This window comes from Lagenorhynchus albirostris, chromosome 4, assembly GCF_949774975.1.
Source record: "Lagenorhynchus albirostris chromosome 4, mLagAlb1.1, whole genome shotgun sequence".
In the NCBI taxonomy this organism is placed as follows: Eukaryota; Metazoa; Chordata; class Mammalia; order Artiodactyla; family Delphinidae; genus Lagenorhynchus; species Lagenorhynchus albirostris.
This window is the reverse complement of record NC_083098.1, coordinates 87,586,302-87,608,520: the sequence shown is the minus strand read 5'-3', so window position 1 is coordinate 87,608,520 and position 22,219 is coordinate 87,586,302.

The following is a 22,219-nucleotide window of genomic DNA, read 5'->3' as shown; positions in this document are numbered from 1 at the left end:
ATAGAAATATGTGAACAAAATATGTTCTGATTATATTAACATATAAGTAAACCTACAGAATACAAACAATTTTTCACTTTCACATGAATAGTCAAGAAGCAGATCATTCAGGAGCCCACTTCTGGCAAATCTATCCAAGCAGGCAGCACCTTCAGAGTCTTATGTGACTTCAGAGATACATGCTGGGAATCACATGCCTTCCAGGTGATGTGGATCTATAGAACTTGACTTGGGATGTGCTAGTGTTCATCACCTATAGATCATGTTTCCTTCCACCAGGGTGTCTGCCTCCTAGATCAGCAATGTGGAGGTCAGGTCTTCAGCTCTTCCCCTCCACACTCTGTTTAAGCACTCTCCAGTCAGGAATAACTCCCCAGTGACTGGACAAGCAAAGCAGCCTTTCATTAGGGGACAAGTTGTCTCTCATCCAAGAAAATATAAGACTTCTGAGGAGGCACAATCTATTCTGGACATAGCTTACACTTGACAGGCCTAAACTCATTCTAGACTATATAAAAATGAATGCATTTTCCATCCTCATAGCTTTGGTAATAATCCAAATTACAAACCATTCTAGTCATCTAGTCTCTTCAGTACAAGCATCCTGTTTTGTACCAATTTTAGTTTTATACTTTCTCCAATACTAACTTCCTTATTGAAATTTCCATTGTTCTATCAGGTACCTCAATTCTGTGACTGGCTCCTTTACTCCTCAATATCTATTGACTATTTCTCTCCCTGTTGGCGTAACTGAAGTCCATCTCATTCTTGTGGATACCAGTTTCTCTCCATCTTCCTCAAGTGGGCACTGCTAATTCTCTCATAAATACATAGCTTAAGACCCAGATAATAATAACAATTAATGTTTAATGAGCACACATGTGATACATTTTATGAAAATTTTCTCATGTAATCCCATCAGTATTTTGATTCTCAATTTTCAGATGAGAAAATGGAAGCAGACATGAAGTAAATTTGCAAAAGCCAAACAATTGGTAAATTATGGGACCAAAAGGCTCAAAGTGCCTGAGACCAATCCTAGTGTGCAGTCAGAATCTTCTTCAACATGTTCTTCCGTTTTGTACAGACTACATTGGAATACATATTACATTAAACATGTCCCTGAAAACTCAGTGCAAAGTGGATAAGACAGTGCATTTTTCTGGATAATGCTGTCTATCTGATATACATAACATACGTGAAAGTAAACTTTAATCAGAGTTTAACCAAATACATATATCTATATCTGTATCTATTTATCTCTTATCTAATTTAAAAATACCACACTAGGAAAACATCCATTTCCAAATAGGGGTTAGGTTCCTGGACTAGGTCTCACCTCCCCCTTTTCTCTACTTTCATGATAGACTAACCCCTACATTGACTCACACATTCTTTGTTAGATATATAAAATACATATTTTTCTTTTTCTAAATTGAAGTATAGTTGATTTACAATGTTGTTTTATTTCTGCTGTATAGCAAAGTTATTCAGTTATACATATATATACATTCTTTTTTTAAAATTTTATATTGTAGTATAGTTGATTAACAATGTTGTGTTAGTTTCAGGTGTACAAAAAAAGTGATTCAGTTATACACGTATCTATTCTTTTTCAGACTCTTTTCCCATTTATGTTACAGAATATTGAGCAGAGTTCCCTGTGCTATATAGTAGGTCCTTGTTGGTTATCTATTTTAAATATGGTAGTGTGTATATGTCAATCCCAAACTCCCAATTTATCCCTCCCCCACCATATTTCCCCTTTGGTAACCATAAGTTTGTTTTCTAAGTCTGTGAGTCTGTTTCTGTTTTGTAAATAAGTTCATTTTTTACATTCTGCATTAAAGCATTTTCATATGATATTTGTCTTTCTCTATCTGACTTACGTCACTTCTTATGATAATCTACAAGTCCACCCATGTTGCTGCAAATGGCATTATTTCATTCTTTTAAATGGCTGAGTAATATTCCATTGTATATATGTGCCACATCTTCTTTATCCATTCCTCTGTTGATGGACGTTTAGGTTGCTTCCATGTCTTGGCTATTGTAAAACATAGCCAAGACATGGCAATGAACATTGGGGTACATGTATCATTTTGAACCATGATTTTCTGCAGATATATGCCCAGGAATGAGATTGTAGGATAATATGGTAACTCTACTTTTAGTTGTTTTAAGGAATTTCCACACTGTTCTCCATAGTGTCTGCCCCAACTTACATTCCCACCAACAGTGTAGGAGGGTTCCCTTTTCTCTGCACCCTCTCCAGCATTTGTTATTTGTAGACTTTTTGATGATGGTCCTTCTGACCTCTATGAGGTGGTACTTCATTGTAGTTTTGATTTGCATTTCACTAATAGTAATGTTCAGCATCTTTTCATATGCCTATTGGCCATCTGTATGTCTTCTTTGGAGGAATATCTATTTAGGTCTTCTGCCCATTTTTCTATTGGGTTTTTGAGTTTTTTGTTGTTTTTGAGTTGTTTGAGCTGTTTGTGTATTTTGGAAATTAAGCCCTTGTTGGTCGCATCGTTTGCAAATATTTTCTCCTATTCTGTAGGTTGTCTTTTTGTTTTGTTTATGGTTTTCTGTGCAAAAGCTTGTAAGTTTGAATAGGTCCCATTTGTTTATTTTTTTTAAAATTTCTATTGCCTTGGGAGACTGACCTAAGAAAACATTGGTACGAATTATGTCAGAGAATGTTTTACCTATGACCTCTTTAGGAGTTTTATGGTGTCCTGTCTTATGTTTAAGTCTTTAAGCCATTTTGAGTGGCTTATTTTTGTGTATGGTGTGAGGATGTGTGGCTGTCCACCATTCCCAACACCATTTCTGGAAAAGACTTTTTCCCATTGTATATTTTTGATTCCTTTGTTGAGGATTAATTGACCATAGGTATGTGGGTTTATTTCTCAGCTCTCTATTCTGTTCCATTGATCCATATGTCTGTTTTTGTGCCAATACGATACTGTTTTGGTTACTGTAGCTCTGAAGTCTGGGAGGGTTATGCCTCCTGCTTTGTTCTTTTTCTACAGGATTGCTTTGGCAATTCTGGGTCTTTCATGGATATATATAAACTTTAGGATTAATTTTTCTAGGTCTGTGAAAAATGTCATGGGTAATTCAATAGGGATAACATTAAACCTGTAGATTGCTTTGCATAGTGTGGCCATTTTAACAATATTAATTCTTCCAATCCAAGAGCATGGGATATCTTTCCATTTCTTTCAATCCTTGTCAATTTCCTTTATTAATGATTTATAGTTCTTAGCATATAAGTCATCTCCTTGGTCAGGTTTATTCCTAAGTATTTTATTTTGGGGCTTGTAATTTTAAAAGGTATTGTCTTTTTACATTCCCTTTCTGATAGTTCATTGTTAAAGCAATGCAACCAATTTCTATATGTTAATCTTAAATCCTGCTACCTTGCTGAATTCGTTTATTAGTTCTAGTAGTTTTTGTGTGGAGTCTTTAGGGTTTTCTATATATAGTATCATGTCATCTGCATATAGTGACAATTTTACATCTTCCCTTCCAATTTGGATTCCTTTTATTTCTTTTTCTTATCTGACTGCTGTGGCTATGACTTCCAAAACTATGTTGAATAGAAGAGGTGAGAGGAAGTGTCTTTGTCTTGTTCCAGATTTTAGCAGGAAGGTTTTCAGTTTATCACAGTGAAACATTAGACTGGCTGTGGGTTTGTCATAAATAGCTTTTATTATGTTGATATATATTCCCTTTATGTCCAATTTGGTAAGAGTTTTTATCATGAATGGATGTTGAATTTTGTCAAGTACTTTTTTCTGCATCTATTGAGATGATCATATGGTTTTTGTATTTTGTTGATGTGATATATCACATTGATTGATTTGCATATTTTGAATCACCCTTGTGAACTTGGGATGAATCCCACTTGGTTGTGGTGTATGATCTTTTTTTTATGTGTTGTTGGATTCAGTTTGCTAATATTTTGTTGAGAATTTTTGCATTAATATTCATCAAAGATATTGGTTTTAATTTTCTTTTTTGATGTTGTCTTTTTCTGGTTTTGATATCAGGGTGATGATGACTTCATAGAATGTCTTTGGGCATGTTCCCTCCTCTTCAGTCTTTTGAAAGAGTTTGAGAAGCGTCATTATAAGTTCTTCTTTGTATGTTTGGTAGAATTCACCTGTGAAGCTATCTGATCCTGGACTTTTGTTTGTAGAGGGTTTTTTTAAATTAAAGATTCTATTTCACGCCTAGTGACCGGTCTGTTCAAATTATCTATTTCTTCTTGATTCAATTTTGGTGTGCTCTATGTTTGCAGAAACTTGTCCATTTCTTTTAGGTTGTCGAATTTGTTGGTATATAATTGTTCATAGTTCCCTTATGGTTCTGTATTTTTGTGGTATTGGTTGTTATGTCTTTATTTTCATTACTTATTTTGTTTATTTGAATTCTCTCTTTTCTTCTTGATAAACCTGGCCAGAGGGTTGTCAATTTTGTTTACCCTTTCAAAGAACCAGCTCTTGGTCTTATTGATTTTTTTCTCTTGTTTTTTTAATTTCTATTTTATTTATTTCCTCCCTGATCTTTATTATTTCCTTCCTTCTGCTGACTTTAGGTTTCATTTGTTCTTCTTTTTCTAATTCTTTTTTTTTTTTTTTTGCGGTACGCGGGCCTCTCACTGTTGTGGCCTCTCCCGTTGCGGAGCACAGGCTCTGGACGTGCAGGCTCAGTGGCCATGGCTCACAGGCCCAGCCTCTCTGCGGCATGTGGGATCTTCCTGGACTGGGGCACGAACCCGTGTCCCCTGCATTGGCAGGTGGACTCTCAACCACTGCGCCACTAGGGAAGCCCTCTAATTCTTTTAAGTGGTAGGTTAGGTTGTTTATTTGAGACTTTTCTTGTTTTTTGAAGGCCTGTATTGCTGTGAACTTCCCTGTAAGAACTGCTTTTGCTGCATCCCATAGATTTTGTATAGTTGTGTTTTCATTGTCATTTGTCTCAAGGTATTTTTTTTAATTTCCTCTTTGATTTCATTGTTGACCAATTGTTTTTTTAGTAGCAAGTTGTTTAGTCTCCATGTGATCATTTTTTTCGCATTTCTTCTTCTGTGGTTGATTTCTAGTTTCATGCCATTGTGGTCAGAAAAGAAGCCTGAGATAATTTCTATACTGTTAAATTTGGGGGTGCTTGTTTTGTGCCCTAGAATGTGGTCCATCCTAGAGAATGTTCCATGTGCACTTGAAAAGAATGTGTATTTTCTTTGTTTTGGATGTAATGTCCTGAAAATGTCAATTAACTCTAACTGTTGTATCATTTAGGACCTCTGTTGCCTTATTGATTTTCTGTCTAGAAGATATGTCCATTGATGGGGTGTTAAAGTCTCCTCAGTCTTCTGATTGAATGATTTTCATTATTCTATCTTCCAGATCACCTATTCATTCTTCTCCATTATTCATTCTGCTATTTATTGCCTTTAGCTCAGTTTTTGTCTCAGCAAATAAGTTTTCTAATTTTTCTTGGCTCTTTATAGTTTGTTTCCTTTTTACAGTACTCTGCATTTCTGTTGATAGCCTTTCTTATTTCCTTCAATATTTTCATTATGTCATTTTTGAAACTAGTGTCTGTTAGAGTGAAGTGGTCTGTTTCATTGTTCTTTCAGGGGAATTGTCTTGGTCTTTTAACTAGGGGTGATTCCTCTGCTTCTTTGTTTTACTTATATTTCTCTTACTCTGTGAGTTTAGGGGAAACAGTTATCCACTGTGGTCTTTGAGGTCTATTTATATGTGGGAGCATCCCTGTGTAGCTTGTGTGAGTTCAATATTTTTGGTTCAAGGGCTGTTTTTTGTATGGATCCCTGCTGCCTCTTTCCTCAGAGTGTACTGGCCATTATTGCCTTGATAGAGGGTGTGCAGATTCAGTGGCTGGTGCCTGCTCCTGGGGTTCTTGGTGGTGTTGGCAGCTCACATGTGCCCCTGGAGCCCATGATGGCAGCACAGGCAGCTTGAACTCACCCCTGGAGCCCAGGAGCCTAGTGAGAGGGGCTCACGACTGCTTCTGCAGCCCAGGAGGGCAGTAATAGTGGCTCATGACCACTCCTGGAGTCTGTGATGGTGGCCCAGAGCTTGTGTAGGTGATGTCCTGTCCCCTCAGAGCATGCAGGGAAAAAGGCTGCAGTGACAGGTCCCACCCCTCCCCTTACCTCCAAAACAATGGTTCCTAGCCTCTAAAGCAAGCCAGGCTTCATCCACATATGCCCTCAGCTGCAGTCACAGCAGACTCCAGCCTGTTCAGGCTGTTTCTGTGCCGCCAACCCCAGTCCTCTCCTTGGGTCTGATCTCCAAAGCTGAAGCTTCAGCATCCAGCCCCTGCCCACACTAATGGACACATGTCTCAGGCTGGGGAGCACAGGAGGGTGGAACTGATTGTCTTGCAGGTTTTCCTCCATTCTGGCTGCTGCAAACTGGTTGCTGCACTCTCCTCCAATGCTCTGAAGCTTCCCCCTGTCCCAGCTGTTCTCCCTGCCACTGAGAGGCTTGTCATGGTGCAGGAACCTTTTCCTCTTTCATAGCTCCCTCCCAGGGGCACAGGTCACATCCCAGTTTTTCCTCTCTTTCTTCCTTTTTTATTTTTTCTTTTGTCCTACCCAGTTATATGAAGATTTTCTTGCCCTTTTAGAAGTCTGAGGTCTTTTGCCAGTGTTCAGTAGATATTCTTGGAGAATCATTCCACATGTAATTGTATTTTTAACATATTTGTGGGAGGAGGTGAGCTTCACGTTGTAATATTCCACCATCTTGATCCTCAGCCCTGTAATACATTGCTTCATACCACAATTAAGACTTGACAAATCTACCTCTAAAATATACCTCTAATCATATTAATTTTTTTCACTGCCACTGCAATAATCTAATGCAACTCTGCATCATTTCTTTCCTAGATTACCATAATATGCTCCCTTTATTTTTCTCCCATCCCTATTCAATCCATTCTCCACCTAGCAGTTTCAGTAGTATATGCTGAAATGGGGTGCTCTAAATCCTTCATTGGTGTTCAGTTAAGCTAGAGAAAAAATTCAAAAGCTTTAAATGTGTATGTCAGGATCCTTCATAATCTAGCCACTGCCTATCTTTGCCTCAGCTTTTGTAACTCTCATCATGGCTTCCTAGGCTTCAGACACATTGATATTTCAGATTCTCTAATGAAACAATTTCCCTTTCAGGAGGCATTAATCTTTGAGTTATGACAGCTACTATATTGGTATATGAAAAGAAAACATGCAAAACATATTTTATCTCATCCTTTATTAGTACCTATTTTTGTTGAAACATATCTGTTTCATTAATAAATATATATATGAAACTAAGAAGAAAGGAAGAAAAGAAAGAAAGGAAGGAAGGGAGGGGGGAGAGGAAAGGAGAGGAATAAAGCTAGCTAGCTGTTGGCACTGTATGCTCACAAATATTTTACTGGTAGAAGTGTAAAATCAAAAAAATTTGAAGGACATATCCTAATGCTGCAAACTGTTTCTTACTTCTGAGATTTCAAACTTGTTATTCTCTACCTGGAATATTCTTTGCCTAATTTTTCATCAGGTTAACAAATTGCTTGTGATTCTTTTATTGTCATTTACGGAAAATGGAAATAACTCCCTAATAAAATTTGGTCCCTCTGTTATATGCTTTCTATATCTTTTCTTCAAATCATTTATCAGAGTGTATAAATCTATTTATTTAGTGAGTATTATGTAATCTTCCTTGTTAAGCACTAAGTTTCTTGAGGATTAAGAGGATCTATTTTGCTTATCACTGAATCCCAGCTAGCTAACTAGACCTTGCTCAGTTACTCAACCCAGGTTCCGTGAATGGTGCTTTGTCCCTGTAAGATTCCTTTCTTTATCTCTCCTTTGATCCGTTATGTTTTAATTTCATAATTAACTCTTGAAGGTTAGTTCTGTCTCTGTCTTATCTAAGTTCTTGTGAGCCACTTCACAGACTCTCGAAACACTGAAAAATGCATAAAATAAAGAGTCTACCACTGGGACAAACTGTAAGACCACACTTCGTATAACCAGCTTAACTTTAGGATCTAAAACTAGAAGTTAACTCTGGTGTACATCTTTTATATTTAGTAACTGTGACCTGTAACCAGTTATCTCATTGCCTCACCCTTTTTAAACATAATAAACTATATACTAGCTATTAACTTCTATTTTGCAAAAATAGTCACCTGGACACATGAGGGTAATGCCCAGAGGGAACTATGTCCAAGAAATCACAATTATGAAACACCTTGGTTTTCTTTTTAATTTTGATTGTTTTCATATTGTGTTTTTAATAGTGATAAATTAATCTTACGTTTAATTAAGACTTAACAAACCGTTTTTCCTGACTTTTCTAATATGATTAAAATGTTTGTTTTTCCAAAAAAAATGCTTTCTATCATTCTTTAATATAGTAAGTCCTTTGGAGTAAACCCCTTCTGAAGAACTCTGAAGCAGTTGGCAAACTGCTATCCTTACTCTAGAAACTGCCTTCATGATCTGAATTCTAGGCCTTATGGAAAATGACTGCCACAGGCATCTAATAAGAGGCTGCCTTTGCTTCTGGTTATTAGGCCATTTTCTTGAAGAGAGCTAATAGCTGATTGTTACTGAGTTCCTACAGTTGTTTTAAGTAAGTCCCCACTTCAGAATTCACGCATTCAGCTATTTCAAAATACATTGCTTGATGGTTAAATTTTAAATTTTTGAAGTTTTCTTTGCCTCATAGATTGGTATTTAGCTCTAAATAAAATGAGATAGGGTGTGTGAAACTACATAATGCCTAGCCTAGTATACAGTAGGAGCTCAAGAAATGTCCATTAAAGAGAGTTGAATGGAAAAGGAAAACTCTATTCAGTGTAAAAAAAAAAAAGGCTACAATTAGCCAATGAACATGAAATATAATGCTTGACATTTCATTTGCATGCAGACAGATATGTGAATAAAATATCTTGACTTATTATAGAGTTTGTCTTCAAAACTTTTCACACTTTTCTTAGAATTAATTATGCATAATTAAAACAAAGTTAATGGAGAGGAGGTAATAGCATTTTGGGGTTATATTTGAAACTGTAAGTTGTTAGTTCATTTTTTTATTTAACACGGACTTATTCAGTATATATTTTATGAAAGCTTTAAAGGAGATGACCTGAGAGTTGTTTTCCATGCCTAGAAAGGAACCTCTTTCACTTGGTTCTGTAGATTGATAGAATTGCTATATTTTAGAAGTCTCTCACTTACAACTTTCACCACAACAATGTAATCATCCAACTGCTTTGTGTTGTGAACACATAGGACTGTGTTCACAAATGTTCTGACACAGAGTATCCACAGCCAGACTCTAGGGATGTCGCTCCAGTCTGAAAGTCAGAACCACATCACCTGAAACTCACGTCTGGTAATGTTTGTTAGGATTTTTTTTCTTTTAGGTTTAGCCAACTGATATAAAATTAGTGTGAAGGTAATTTTGCAGTAGTTCTTTGGAATTCCCTCACAAAATAAGGGCATTTCCAGCTGAAGCACATGAACCTAAAACAACATATGGAATATGGAATATTCCCTGTCTCTGAATAAGGATGGAATGAATTCACGTGTGATATACTCTCTCATCTGGAATCCTCTCTTCATTCTAATCAGATGCTGTTCCATGAGCACTTACAGGTGTTTCAAGAAACATTGATTTTATTAGTCATTATTTAAGACCTGCTTATCCTCTATATTTTTCTTTAGAGGATCACAAAAAAGTAGTTCTTTATGTATTTCATTACTGAAGTGAAATCTAGAAAAAACCGTAAATTGGGACACAATTGAAATATGGGTATTTTCATCCAACTGAATACTGTACTTTCTGTACTTGTTTGTTCAGATCTTCTGGCAATTTATTTTTGTCTGCCAATTAAATGCATTTATGTTTGTTTGTCATGTATTACTCCAGCCCTCTACTACAGGAAGAACAAGTCTTTGTGCAATTCTTTTTGGTTTTCATGTCTTTCACTCAAAGAAGACTTCTAAAAATTTATAATTTATGTTAGTAAAATTTTGTAAAGTACAATATTAAGTATCAAATGACTTTTAAAATCCCATTTAAAAATTGCAGAGATTTGTCTTCATTTTCTCCATGTTTAAAAAGTCTTGTTCCCATGAAGACTTTATACTATCATTAGTTAATATCTCAAGACATGAAAATTCCCTTAGGGCTAAATTCAGCATTAATGGTAGTGATTATAATTTCTAATAGTCTTCTTCTTGATAACTACAGTTTTAGGTGACTTTTGGTCAAATCACTTTAGGGCATCATCTTTATTGCATAATGAGGCTCTGAAATGCTCCAATTTTGTGGTCAGGAAGATAAGTTGGTTTTGTCATTTTCTTTTATGTTCACATTATTAGTATTACTTTCATTTCACAGATCATTTTTCCTTTCTTTCTTCATTTCTTGCCTGCTTTTTAAAAAAATCTTTTAACCCAAGTGTCCTTGTCTAAGAGTTTTCTTAATTAAAATTAGTAAATATTTATAAATCCATGTACACAGTCAAGCATGAACTACAATATAAGACAATGAACATAACTGCTAACTCTTCCACATTGCATATCACTCTTTCTTGAAGACCAAGTGAGCATGTCCTAGTCAATCTGTAGATTAAATATGAATAAAGTCTTTAAATAAAATTCAGGTAGTAGTTTTCATATGCTCTTTGGACACCTTCAATGAACCTAACCATTTTCTGGACCATTACCTAGTGCATTCTATTAGAACAGTTCATATCTGAAAAATAGGGCATGTTAGATTTATGAACTATGAAATTTTTTTAAAAAGTTAAATGTTGAACTTCCAAGTAGAGTCATTAAACTCTTAAATAGAAATAACAAATGATAAAATCTGACATTTATTAGGAAATATATACATTTCAGTAATATGGTAATTTGAATATGAATGTAAAAATAAAATTGCCAGGAAATACAAACATTAATAGCTTTTAATTAGAACACATTGGAAAGGAAGGAATGAAAGGAGCATGTGATTGAACTTATTCATAAAGAGCAAACACTAATTCTAAGTCGTTAGTGTTAATATAGTCTGCAGCAATGGACAAATCAATGTTAATTGAGTGCTAAAAGGAAAACATGCAGGAAGCAGCTTTCACTATTATGAACTGTGGGTACATATGAAAAGGCAGAATTGAAATTAAATACAATTTAATTCAGTTCGAATACTTTTATTAACATCAAAAATGCTAGACAGAGTGAAAAATTATGTGCCTTTTATGCTGCATTTTCTAATACTTTATTATGAAAACACATGAACATGCAGCAGAGTTGAAAAAATGTTTCACTGAACCCCCTGAAATCTACCACCTAGATTCTACCCTTTACATTTTACTATACTTGCTCAACTATCCTATCTGCACCTCTCTATTCATCCATTAATTCATCCTAGTTTCTACCCATTTAAAGAATGTTGCAGACATCACAACAACTTCCTCAAATACTTTAGCATGCATTTTTATATAAAATTTACATAAAATGGAACGCACATATATTAAGTGTATCTTCCCTGAGTTTTGATAAATGCATACACCTGTGTAGCCCAAACCTCTATCAAGACTACAGAACATTATGATTCATCCATTCCAGAAAGTTACCTCATTATCAGTCCAGTCAATTGCTGTCCCCACCCAACACAACTACTGTAATATTATGATTTATAATAAATATATATTTGATCTTTGTCCCCATTTCTGGCACAAAGCTCCTAAAACCCTTGGAGATTTTTCTGATGAAGAAATAACGGTATTTTTTGTTATGTAAATAAGGTGACTTTTGGAAAGTGCCTAAGCATGGAGATGACCATGTGATTAGAGGGTTGGAAGTCTCAGTCCCATCCTTCTGACCTCTGGGGAGGAAAGAGGGGCTAGAGATTGAGTTCAGTCACCAGTAGCCAATGATTTAATCAGTCATACCTGTATAAAGAAGACTCTGGGGCTTCCCTGGTGACACAGTGGTTGAGAGTCCGCCTGCCGATGCAGGAGACACGGGTTCGTGCCCCGGTCCGGGAAGATCCCACATGCTGCGGAGTGGCTGGGCCCATGAGCCATGGCCGCTGAGCCTGCACGTCCGGAGCCTGTGCTCCACAACGGGAGAGGCCACAACAGTGAGAGGCCCGCGTACCGCAAAAAAAAAAAAAAAAAAAGGAAGCCTCTGTAAAAATCACAAAGGAGAGCTTCCAGGTTGGTGAACATACGCAGATTTGGGGAGAGTAATGCTCCCAGAGAGCATGGAAGCTCTGTGCCCTTTTTCCATACCTTGTCCTAGGCATCTCTTCCATATGGCTCTTTCTGGATTATATCATTTTATAATAAACCTAATCTAGTAAATAAGTAATCTAGATTACTAGTGATTTAGTAAGTAAAATATTTCTGAGTTTGGTGAGGCACTCTAGTAAATTAATGGAACCCAGGAAAGGGGGTCATTTGAACTTTGAGTCTTTAGCCCATGGTGATAACGCAGACGCACAGGTGATAATCTGAACTTGCGACTGGCAACTGAAGTGGGGAGTGGGGAGCAGTCTTTTGGGACTGAGTCCTCAATATATGGGGTCTGATGATATCTTCTTTGGCTAGATAGTGTCATAATTGAGTTGAATTGCAGGACACCCAGCTGGTGTTGGAGAATTGCCTGTTGGTGTGGGGGAAAGCCCCCCAACACACACACACATTGGAAATTGGCACTCAGAACCCATTTGATTTATGACGTTTTTCCACTACAGCGCTGTATATTTCTAAAACTGATCCACCAATTAAAAAGGAATTACCATACATTCAATTACCTCGGTGTCCGTTTTTCAAAGACATTAACAATAATGTCTCTCTCTTTAAAAGAAAAATATTTCAAATTGTACTCATAAAATACTTATGCACCTTTCAAATAGTTGAATAAAACTTGAAGACTATTTAAAGTAAAAATTATTTAAAGGGTGGCTGGGTTTAGTTGGAGACTGAGTGAAGCATTAGGCAACTTCCATTAAATCTCAGAGAGCTGGCAAGTTATAAGCACTGTGGATAAACCGTGGTCCCATTTCTTGTTCTTCACCTAGTTGATTATCTTACACATTTAGATCCAATTATGAAATTGCTAACTAGCTCAATACCAGCCATAAAGAAGGTATACAATAAACCGTTAAGTGAAATAAAAGAGTGAATGAAAACAGAATGAATGAGGAGGGAACTAGCATTTGCCAAGTATTTGGGAACATGACTAGCAAAATGCTACACGTTTTAAATATATTATCTTGTGTTTTCTTAAAGCAATCATGCAAGTTAGGTACACTTTGCTAATGCTTTGTACATGGTAAATGCTCAATACATCACTATAACTGCTAGTATGCATCACTATAACTCCTGAAATGTGCAGGCTCTAATTTACTAAGGGATTTTAATCCCCAGGAACATCAGAGCAGCAATTGGATTACTCACCTGCAATAGGCTTAACACTAATCTTTTCATATTCCCAAATTCTCTTTGTCTAGACCAGAAGGGAGTAGCTCAGTAAATAGTATATCAAATGCCAGTGGTTTATATTCATAATCAGTTATTGCTCTATTATTCTAAAAACTGGAAAAATTAGCAGCTTTATTTCAGGGCCAAATTTTTTCTATTATAGTTGGTAAGTAGAAAAAGCCACAGAATTTCTGATAAGTGGTAAATTTAAATACTCAATTGCTAAAGGCAATTGAATCTATTTCAGAAGTGCAACAGGAATTTATAAGGCTATATATCTTCACAAACCAAGCTGGAAAGTGAATTTTAATCAAAACTGAGACCAGATCTAGACTTCCAGTATAAAATGACATTTATATAAAACAAATGAAATTTTCTATTTAAATACCATTAACAAAAGGAGGAAAAGAGCAAACAAAAAGGGAAAATAAGCAAATGAATAGGCAAATAACACTAACCAAATTATCATTACACCATTACCACAAACTGCTAGATAAACATCTATCAAAATCTGGAAATAATTTTCACCAAGTCTAAGACTGATTACTACTCTTGTCTGTGCAGTCATCCAAGAAATATTTATTAAACACTTTGTCCTGTGGCAAAATAGGAAATCTCCCAAGGGCCTATAGGCTACTTATAGGACATTTTATAATGATTGTTGATTACTGATGAGGACAGGAGTTTGTTTTGCAGTAGTAATTTAAAATGTATATTGCCAGGAATTTAGTATTCAAGTTTAATGACTTTAGCTGATTGACAGGTTATACCTTTTAAAATATGCAATAACTCCTGGTGTTGATTTTGTCATTTGAACAGTCAACTGATATAAGTGATTTAAATGTTTCTGGTATTTAAATTGTATTAATTGTATAAGAGCACATTCAAAATATTTAAAAAGTGATTGACTTCCTCTCCAGACATGAGTACAACATCTGCCACTAAATTAGTCTTATTATTCCACTAACATCCTATAAAGAAGTCTCAATTCTGGTAATTTTGTAAGATGATTTTAAAATCTTAGATACCTGGAATGAGTGTATAGCATTCTCTGTGTGCATGCACTATTCTTCATGAGATGGAATAAAATAGAAGGTCATTATGTTTTGTAAAATCAGACTTATAATAACCATCACATCTTTAGAAATTTGATCTAGCATGTCAAATGTGTAATTTCTAACTTGTTCTAAAATACAGTACTAGTTAGATGTTTAATTTCCTTATTCAACTGAGTAGTTCTGTATAGTTGAAAGATTGCTGATTAAATCATTCTATTTCATTTACTTGTGTAATTTCACCATTCTATTTCATGAACAGACAAGAATTGGTATATAGTTAGAATAATGCATAAGAAAACACAAGCCAGACAAATCCCTTGGAAGCAAAGGCTAGGTTCATCTGCTGAGGAAGAAATGTATTTCACTAAAGGATTCTTAGTCGTTTTATTAGGTAATTGAGCAGTTGGGCAGAAAATTATTAAGAAAGATTAGGATTAATACAAATTTACTCAAGCATACTGGTTATAGGTACCATTTTCAATATAAAGATATAAATATAAAAATATTTTCATTGGTGTAACCATTTGTAGAAAGTGTGTGAAGGTACAAATGCTTGCACTGGAGCCAGGGCACATTTGCAGAGCTTGACTTGTGTTGTAGTCAGCACTTGCAGGAACAAGAGCCATGGATACTCCCCCATAGGAGCTATGAGACCTGATAAAGGAGCCAACATTTAGAATGAAGTCTAAGTGGATTGCTGAATAGTGTTGCCTTATGTTGCTGGGATTTGGTAAATAAAAGGGATTCAACAGAAATGAGCTGAAGGTCCATGGTTTTGGTAATGGTTTATAGCTTTGAGTGTTGCAACCAGTCCTTTCCATTTTGGAATGGAAATTTTCATGTCTCTGGAGTGGGAAATCACTGCTTAGCCTCTAAAGGCAAGTGTGTGTTTGGGAAGAAGTGTGTGTCAACCACTGAGGTCATTGGTTATTGCAATGATGGATGATCTCAATAGTTGTTAGGTGGTAAGTCTTTTCCTCAAAAGAAGAGAGTTAATTTGCTTAATTGTTCTGTCTTTATTCAGGTGGGTCCCTAGTTAAATCTTGTATAACTGTTAGGAAAGTGTTTCTAAGACATTTTCTGTCAGTGGAGAGGTTAACAGTACAACTATTGATACTTTCTTTATCATTGTAATCTCTTGTCCTTGCTTATGAGTTGAACCAAAGAGACTTGTGAGAGCAAGTGCCAAGAGGAGAAAATTTGTAGACTTACTGCAGTGCCTTCAGTCATGTAACAGTTACATGCAATAGGTGTATGGAGCTCTTAGCTATCCAAATAGCACCTTCCAGGGAAATGTGATCCTGGACTGTGAACCTTGAAGATTACAAATGTATGGTAGATATAAAGCTTTTATTCATTTATATTCTGCTGTATGAGATATGTCTCTTTTTATCTGAAGTAATGCTTCCTCCTTTAAGGTCAAATTTGTTTTGTATTAGTATGAGGGCACTAGCTTTCTTTGGATTAGTGTCTGCAGAGTATATTTTTTCTTCAACATTTATTTTCAGTCTTTATATTTAAGGTGTGTATTAGAAGCAGCATATAGGTTTTGTTGCTGTTTGCTTTTAATCAAAATTTAGTTATTTTAAATTTGAGGTAGTTACTGATATATTTGGCCTTATAGCTACCACCTTAGTGTTTGTTTTTGGCTTGTTCTGTTATGCTCATTTTTCTTTTTGTTCTTTTGGATAATTTAAATAGATTTTATTTTTCTGTTTTTCTTCTCTGTAAACATGAGTCATACATTATTTTACTATTCTTTTATTAGGTACTCTAGAGATTATGACACGCATGCTAAATTTATTAAAATTTATTACATTCATTTCTCTCATATGCATGGAACTTTAAGTCCATGTGGCCCCTAACACACCTTTGGTATAGTTATTACTTATTCTACGTATATCAACCAAGACAGTGTATCATTATTTGGTACAGTCAATATTGATTTATGTTTACCGGCATTTTCCCCCTTCTTTTGTTCTTTAGTTTTCCTGCATTTTGGCACTTTATCTGGGATCAATTTCTTTTTGCCTAAACTCTCTTTAATATTCCTTTCAGTACAGATCTCTAGGGAAGCATATATATTTATCTGAAGTAGTATTTATTTTATCATCTTTTCATTTCTATTAAGGTATGGTTGATGTACAATATTGTATAAGTTTCAGGTGTACAAGAGTGATTCACAATTTTTAAATGTTATATTCCATTTATAGTTACTATAAAATATTGGCTATATTGCCCATGTTATACAACATATAATTGTTGCTTATTTATTTTATGCATAGTAGTTTGTATCTCTTGATCCCCTACTACTATCTTGCCCCTTCTCTCCTTCCTTCTTCTCACTGGTAATCACTAGTTTGTTTTCTATATCTGTGAGTCTGTTTCTTTTTTGTTATATTCACTAGTTTGTTTTATTTTTTAGATACCACATATAAGAGGTATCATACAGTATTTCTCTGCCTAACTTATTTCACTTAGCATAATACCCTCCAAGTCAATCCATGTTGCTGCAAATGCCAAAATTTCATTCTTTTTATGGCTGAGTAGTATTCCATTGTGTATGAGTGTGTGTGTGTATGTATATACACACACACACACACACACATATGTACATATACACACGTACACCTTGATTCATTCATCTATTGGCCACTTAGGTTGCTTGAATTTCTTGACTATTGTAAATGATGCTGCTATGAACATTGGGGTGCATGTATCTTTACTTTTTTTCCTTTTTTAATTGAAGTATACTTGATTTACAATGTTGTGTTAATTTCTGCTGTACAACAAAGTGATTCAGTTATACAATATATACATTATTTTTCATTATGGTTTATCATAGAGTATTGAATGAGTTCTCTCTGCTATATAGTAGGACCTTGTTGTTTATCCATTCTATATATAATAGCTAACATCTCCTAACCACAGCTTCCCACTCCATCCCTCCCACATCCCCCTCTCCACTGGCAACCACAAATCTGTTCTCTATGTCCATGAGTCAGTTTTGTAGATAGGTTCATTTGTGTCCTATTTTAGATTCCACATATAAGTGATAGCATATGGTATTTGTCTTTCTCTTTCTGACTTACTTCACTTAGTATGATAATCTCTAGTTGCATACACGTTGCTACAAATGGCATTATTTCATTCTTTTTTATGGCTGAGTAGTATTCCATTGTGTATATGTACCACATCTTCTTTATCCATTCATCTGTCTATGGACATTTAGGTTGTTTCCATGTCTTGGCTATTGTGAATAGTGCTGCTATGAACATAGGGGTGTTCTTTTTGAATTACAGTTTTGTCTGGATATATGCCCAGGAGTGGGATTACTGGATCACATGGCAACTCAATTTTTTTGTTTTTTGAGGAACCCCCATGTTGTTTTGCATAGTGTCTGTACCAACTTACATTCCCACCAACAGTGTAGGAGGGTTCCCTTTTCTCCACACCCTCTCCAGCATTTGTTATTTGTAGACATTTTATTGATGGCCATTCTCACTGGTGTGAGGTGGTACCTCGTTGTACTTTTGATTTGCATTTCTCTGATAATTAGCAATGTTGAGCATATTTTCATGTGAATATTGGCTATCTATATTCTTTGGAGAAATGTCTACTTAGGTCTTCTGCCCAGTTTTTGATTGGGTTGTTTGCTTTTTTTGTTATTAAGTTGTATGTACTTTGGAAATTAAGCCCTTGTCGGTCACTTCATTTGCAAATATTTTGTCCCATTCTGTCAATTGACTTTTTTTTTTTTTGCAGTACGCGGGCCTCTCACTGTTGTGGCCTCTCCCGTTGCAGAGCACAGGCTCCGGACGCACAGTCTCAGCGGCCATGGCTCATGGACCTAGCCGCTCCACGGCATGTGGGATCTTCCCAGGTCGGGGCACGAACCCATGTCCCCTGCATCGGCAGGCAGTCTCTCAACCACTGCGCCACCAGGTAAACCCTGTCAATTGATTTTTTGTTTATGGTTTCCTTTGCTGTGCAAAATCTTGTAAGTTTGATTACGTTTCATTTGTTTATTTTTGTTTTTATTTCTAATGCTTTGGGAGACTGACCTAAGAAAACATCGGTGTGACTTATGTCAGAGAATGTTTTGCCTATGATCTCTTCTAGGAGTTTTATGGTGTCATGTTTAAGTCTCTAAGCCATCTTGAGTTTATTTTTGTGTATGGTGAGAGGGTGTATTCTAACTTCATTGATTTACATGCAAATGTCCAAATTTCCCAGCACCACTTGAAGAGATGGTCATTTTCCTATTTTATATTCTTCCCTCCTTTGTTGAAGATTATTGACCACTATTGACCACAGGTGCGTGGGTTTATTTCTGGACTCTCTATTCTGTTCCATTGATCCGTATGGCTGTTTTGTGTCAATACCATGCTGTTTTGATTGCTGTAGCTTTGTAGAATTGTCTGAAGTCTGGGAGGGTTATGCTTCCTGCTTTGTTCTTTCTTCCAGATTGCTTTGTAAATTCAGTGTCTTTTATGGTTCCATATAGATTTTAGGGTTATTTCTTCTAGTTCTGTGAAAAATGTCATGAGTAATTTAACACATTATTGAACAGAGACATATTAATACGTCTTTTGTTACCTGAACATTATTGACCAATGACATATCAATACGCTTTTAGAGAGTGATACAATTAACATCACTGTGTGAAGTTGTTAGAGCTTAAAATTGATCAAGGGTTCATTATACAACTTATGATCGTCATTATCATATACATTTTGCTCCACTAGGTTTTTGTTCCAAGCTTGCATATATTATAAATGCAAGTTTATTACGTAAAATTTTCAAAACTGACACATCGCAAAAATTTGAGTGAAGAAGAATTTTTGGTGAATTTTATGCAGATACTTTCTCTGATTGTCTGAGTGACATATATACTAGTGTCTCATAAAATGATAGCTCTTCAGAATATAGTTCTGATTCAGACAATGTGAATATGAGGCCAACAAAAAGACAACAAAGGGTAGTGATTGATTCTGATATAGAAATTGAAGATTAAACTCATGGAGCTGGAGATTCCTCCTTTGTTTCTACAGAAGAGTAGACTGAAGACAACATTTCACGAAAATGAGAAGACTTTACACATGTGTCAGGTGTCACTATTGAATGTAATAACCCACAAAGTGTTAGTGTAATAACAGAATTAATTTTTGGTAATGACTTTCTTGAGTTTGTCACTTCTCAAACAAACTTGTATCATCACCAACAGAATGAAAAATCATATAAAAAGTATGATAAGGCTTTAAAATGGACTGATATAACCAATACTGACATGAAGATGTTTCTTGGATTAATAACTTTGATGGGACAGATAAGAAAGTCACACTGGAAAGAATATTGGTGGACTGATCCCTTACTTGAAACCCCTATCTTTCCAAAGGTTATGATGAGAAGAAGGTTCAAACAAATGATATTTCTTCACTTTAACAATAACTCAGAAACTCCACTTCCTGTAGACAGAATTTCAAAGTTCTTTTGGGTTATTTTCTACCAACATTTAAATTGATTTGTATACAAAAACAAGAGCTATCACTTGATGAGGCAATGATAAAGTGGAGAGGACGACTCAGATTCAAAACCTATAATCCAGGAAAACTTACAAAATGTGGAATTTTGGTCAGGATGGTTAGCAAAAGTGAAACTGGATATATATGCAACCTTGAGATTTACATGGGTGAAGGAAAGAAACTGCAAGAAACAATTCTATCAGTCCTACCACCTTATCTTGGTTCATGGCACCATATTTACCAAGACAATTATTACAACAGTGTGTCCACATTTGAAATATTGTTGAAAAATAAAACCAGAGTCTGTGGGACTATTAGAGAGAATTGTGGTCTATCAAACTAATTAAAGGAAAAATATAAAAATCTACAGACGGGAGAAATGACATTCTAACAGAAGGGAGAAGTGATTCTTCTTATATGGAAAGATAAGAAGCTAGTCCATATGGTGACAGCTATTCATGACACCACCATAGCATCTACAGGAAAGGAAGACAGGAGGACTGGCCATCAGATAACTAAGCCCACTTGTACATCAGAGTATAATAAATATATGAAAGGAGTTGATTGATCCAATCAATATCTGGCAAACTTCAATATCCTTCAGAAAACTTGAAAATGGTATAAGAAAGAGGGTTTCTATTTGAGCAATTGTGGTTTATTCAATGTGTTTAAAATGTATTGTAGCCTTAATGCACAGAATAAAATGACTTACAAGCAATTTTTGTTAGCAGTAGCTAGAGAGTGGGTAACTGATCATTTTGGTGAATGTAGTGGTAGTCCCACACCTGGTCCTTCTTGTGGCATTTCTAAAAGAGCCCCCTGCAAAGATCCACCTTGTTGACCATCAGGTAAAATAAAAGAACATATTCTAGAGGAAATAATACCCACAGGGCTAAACAAAAAATGCTGTTAGAAAGTGTAGTCTGCTCTTCCAGGGGAAAGAACAGTGAAACACAGTATAGATGTAATAGATGTTCTGTTCCCCTGCACAGAGGTGCCTGCTATACTGCCTATCACACTCTAACAAAATATTAGAATGCTTTAGTAATACATGTACAAAGTTTCAAATAAATACATTAAGTGAAAAGACGTTTTTTAGTATTTATTCAAACATGGGTGTTTCAATATTCACTTACGTAACAAATCGCCAACCACAGGTGTTAGTTTCTGCAAAAATCCCCTGGTCTATAATGTGTTAATAAGGGTTGCATTAAATCTGTAGATTTCTTTGGATAGTGTGGCCATTTTAACAATATTAACTCTTCCTATCCAAGAGCATGGGATATCTATCTATTTCTTTGAATCATCTTCAGTTTTCTTTATTAATGTTTTATAGTTCTCAGCATATAAGTCTTTCACCTCCTTGGTCAGGTTTATTCCTAAGTATTTTATTTTTGGGGGTGTGATTTTAAAAAAGTACTTTTTATTATTTTATTTTACATTCCCTTTCTGATATTTCATTGTTAACGTAAAGAAATGCAACCAATTTCTGTATGTTAATCTTGTGTCCTGCTATCTTGCTGAAATAGTTTTTCAGTTCTAGTAGTTTTTGTGTTGAACCTTAAGGGTTTTCTAAAAATAGTATCAAGTCTTCTGCATATAATTGCAATTTTACCTCTTCCCTTCCAACTTGGATACCTTTATTTCTCTTTCTTGTCTGATTGCTGTGGCTATGACCTCCAACACTATGTTGAATAGAAGAGGTAAGATTGGGCATCCTTGTTCCAGATTTTAGAGGTCAGGTTTTCAGCTTTTCACCATTGAGTATTATATTGGCTCTGGGTTTGTCATAAATAGCTTTTATTATGTTAAGATATGCTCCCTCTATACCCACTTTGGTAAGAGTTTTTTCATGAATAGATGTTGAATTTTGTCAGATGCTTTTTCTGCATCTATTGAGGTGATCAAGTGGTTTTTGTCTTTTCTTTGGTTAATGTGGTATATTGCAGTAATTGATTTGCATATGTTGAATGAGACATGAACTTGGGATGTATTGTACTTGGTCATGGTGTATGATCTTTTTTATGTGTTGCTGAATTCAGTTTGCTAATATTTTGTTGAGAAATTTTGCATCTATATTCATCAAAGATAGTGGCCTGTAAT